This window comes from Micrasema longulum, unplaced genomic scaffold (genome assembly GCF_059751315.1).
Source record: "Micrasema longulum isolate JH-2025_06_02 unplaced genomic scaffold, ASM5975131v1 h1tg001604l, whole genome shotgun sequence".
NCBI classification, from domain to species: domain Eukaryota; kingdom Metazoa; phylum Arthropoda; class Insecta; order Trichoptera; family Brachycentridae; genus Micrasema; species Micrasema longulum.
In genome coordinates, this window is record NW_028278785.1 from 101515 (window position 1) to 105746 (window position 4232).

The following is a 4232-nucleotide window of genomic DNA, read 5'->3' on the forward strand; positions in this document are numbered from 1 at the left end:
CTACCGTGAAGAAACGAACGACAAAGGAACGTGGTCTATAAAGAGTCCATATTTCACTTCAGTGTCTTCTCTGTCAATCTCTAATTGGGGTAGGAACTCCAATCCTCAACTACCAAAATCCGTCATATTCATGAATTAATTCCAGTATAATGGTGCATAGGGCACTGCATTGGTACACCAATCGCAGCATATCTTGATCATTTTCGTTACGTGAAGGTAAAATGATCAGTCTTACGTTTCGGGTACCAGTCCAGGGACTATGGAATACTCTGGTGTAAAAACACCCTTTTAAATAAATATCATGTCGGGACCCGAGACTTTTGGTAGGCAAACGCGCAGACCATTACACCAAAAAGCCGACTTTCTCTCCTTACAAGCTGATTATTTTCAATTTTTGTTTTGTACTTCAGTTTAAATTTTTAGGAAGTTTTTATCTTTAAATATTGTTATTAATAGGCTATACATATTTTGTGAGTAATCTCTACATTGTTGTATAAGAAATTAATAAGCTTTTGTTTTTTATGGTAGAATTGGCACTGCACTATTTAGCCAATTTACTGGAATAAAATTTATTATAATTAAATTTTTACATTTTTTAAATGTACCAAAATTCTTTGCAACAGAAAGTGTGGGAAACTTTTTCTTATATTCCCGATCAACAAAGTGATCAACAATCAATTTGTAGTCACATAGTTGTTTTACCGGCAGGACATTACAGAATTTAAATGTGACAAAGAAATATTTAAAAAAATGGATTACTCTCTGGGGAGTTATTCATATTTCAATTTGTTGCAACATAGGGAATTTTTTTGAGAAGGGAATATGGAAGTCTAGGCGTTTACATGGCTTATGAACTGTCATTGGCTGGTTCAAGTGGCCACTTTACACGCTGTGTAACATTCACCATTCTGCCTATGTTTAAACATTTACATTTTTTCAACTCTTCCATCCGCTGACTTTTGTAAAGTGAAAGATCTGAAACCTTTATCACGCAGGTGAGATTCGTCAGGCTGTACCGATTCACCTACTGGGTGGCCCCTGATTTTTTTTTTCTTTTTCTTATACCACTCAGTTTAATAAATAATGTTTTGAGCGTGTCCAAATGTTTGCAGACACGTCAAACTCGTTACAAGTTCTTGAGAATCAACCAATCAATTACAGCGTTGTTACGTGCTGTGATGGATTTCCGGGTAGCCACTTTTTTCAACGTTTAGCGTATTTTGACGCAACGAGGCTCTACTTTTAAATATCAAAACAACGCACCGTGTTTAAATGTTTACAACTGATATTTGTTTTCATAGATTCCTATCAGATTATTTCCCTTAATTCCTAATAGTTTTTACAGTTTCTTTTTTTACTTGAGAGTGGGAGGGATGAAAGCATGCACCAAGAGCTCGCAACCCGCCTAGGAATTACTAGAGTAACTTTTAACATGATGCGTGTTGTCTGGAACTCTAGTCTATACTCGGTCAAAACGAAATGCCGATTATTCAACTCTTGCATATTGTCAGTAGGTACTCCTAAATGGGTGCGAATCTTGGCACCTTACCAAAGCTTAAAACACCAAACTTCTGAGTTTTAAGAGTAAGTGCTTGAGAAGAATATTAGGTATAAGGTGGTTCGATTTTATTACTAACATTGAAGTCCGAGAACGGACGCAGAAGGGTCCTACAACGAGCGTCTTGAGGATGCGGCGGTGGACCTGGCTGCATGCCTCAGGAGAACCTTAACCTGAGTTGCCTCTTCTTTAAACCTGCGGGCTCACGCTGTCCTGGAAGGGCGTCGATGACGATCTTTAGACTTTATTCGTCGGAATTAAGGAGCGCTGGATTGACGTGGAAAAAGGCAAAAATGCTGGATGGCAATAGGGTCTCCTGGAGGCAACTGGCGATGTCCACATGCTCCACTTAGGAGTGGATGTGGAAAAGAAGAAAGAGAAAGTAAAACAAATACATAATCAAATGATAAATCATTAAATTTACACAATTCAAAAATAAACACAAATAATAACATATTCATTTTTATGGAAACGATACTTATGAAACAACATATTTGTAATTTACTAATTCATATTATTTTACTGGGTCATTAATAATTAAAAACGTAAAGTAAAATAAAGAAATAAGTGTACATACTGATAAATTACATGAAATGAATAACCGAGCAGGCGGCGGCAAGTCGGCTGAATTTAAGCCGAAACTTCGCCGAATAGCTGACTGTTTCCAGCTAGTTATTGTTTAAACTGAGGCACTCAATATTTTACAATAATATTTATTGCATACGTCCGCACTCTTCTACTAACAGAAGTGTGCATTTCGTATAAATAATGCTGTTTTAATTTAAACTTGAGTTAAGTTTCATTCCGACTATGCGAACGCTTTCTAGCCAGAATGTTGTGCCAACAAGTGCTGTTTCAAACGTTTCTTCAGTACAGTTGCGAACTTACATTCTGAGCAAGCGAACGGTTTTTCGCCAGTATATATCAACATGTGCTGCTTTAAATCACTCTTCCGTTGAATTGCATATTTACATTCTGAGCAGGCGAATGGTTTGTCACTGTCACAAGTCAACAAGTAGCTGCTTTAATCTCCTCTCCGTGAAGTTATATACATAGTTACATTTAGAGCATGCAAAAGGTTTTTCGCCAGTATATATAAACATGTTCAGTTTCAAATTACCTTTCCGGTGAGCTGTATAATTACATTCTGAGCATGCGAACGGTTTTTCACCAGTATGTATTAACATGTGCTGTTTCAAATTACCTTTCTCCAGAGTCGCAAAGTACACATGAAATGAGATCCCACCCTGTTTCTTTAAGATCTCAGCAGTATTTCTACACTTTAAAAGGACACAACACGGCATAGTTGAATTCAAATCGGGAGTTGCGTACTGAGCGACGTCTACAAAGAAACTAAAGAGTAGTTTATTCGCCTTCTGTTTGATGCGCGTATGCGGTTTCTGGACTGTTCCTAATTCTATGATGCTTTACTTATCTGGCTAATAAAAGACACAATGTCCTGTGGTGGTATTCTATATCTTTCTATCCCCTAGAGCAGTGTATCTTAATCTGAGGTTGTACGAAGGTAAGAAATGAATACCACCAAAAGTCTCGTAATCGCTACGCTTACCTAACACGGTGGACGTGCGACAACGAGCAGTGTGCAAGACTGACTGAAGTTAAGTGAGTCAGTTACAGTGCTACCACCTTGTCATTTTGAAATGTCTCTTTAACATTTTTTCTTAAAATCCACCAGGAATTCCGTCATCGCAAAAATCCCGTTAAATGTGAAATTTTTCCTTTTTAAGAGCACTCCAAGCCGCCAGATATAACGGGCAGTCCGTTAAGATAAAGTCGCTGGTCAGTTGTTAGTAAAAGTGCTTGCGGGCCGTGACTCTTTTTACTAAGGGGATCCTTGAAAGTTGTGCTTGATTTCCTAGGGGTCCGTGGCTGAAAAGGGTTAGGAAATGCTGCCCTAGAGGGTAGTTAATTTAGGGATTATTATTTTTTGCTTGCACCTACACTTTGCTTTATTTATAGCCATAAGCCACACTGATGATTAAACGTCAAACAATTTCGAACAACTAAACAAAACTGAATTTTTTCTACCTTCTAGAGAGATATTAATTTACGGGTTTATTTTTTGCATGCGTTTAATATTGCTTCATATCTGACCACACTAATGATTAAAAATCAAATAAATATGAACACGCGAATTCAATAGTATTTTTTATCCTTTGGATTTTTTAAGAGTCTAAATTCTTTATATTTATGTTAAAAGTACTTGCAATAAAATAGTATGCATGAAGGCAGAATGGTGAATGTCACAGCGTGTAAAATAAAATGGCCACTTAAACCAGCCAATGACAGGCTGTGGATGCCGAGACTTCTATATTCCCTTCTGTAAAATGTTATTCATGTCTGTTGTAATATGTTAGTACTTACAATAGTATTGATTTCTCTCTCTGTGATATTTTCTAAATACAATGCTTCACAGTGTTTTAAAATTCACTGGTGCTAGAACTTGGTGAATAGTACAACACAAAGTAATTTCCACTGTTTATAGGAGATACATTTTTATTTTGATTCCTAAATATTTTTTTATTTTTTTTTAAAAAGAAATATTTGCATTCTTATGATTTACCCAAATATTTAATTTTCAGGGCCATTTCAACGAGTTGTAAATAACTCACTATTAGAAAATGGAATCGAGTTGAGGTAGAGTGGGATTCGA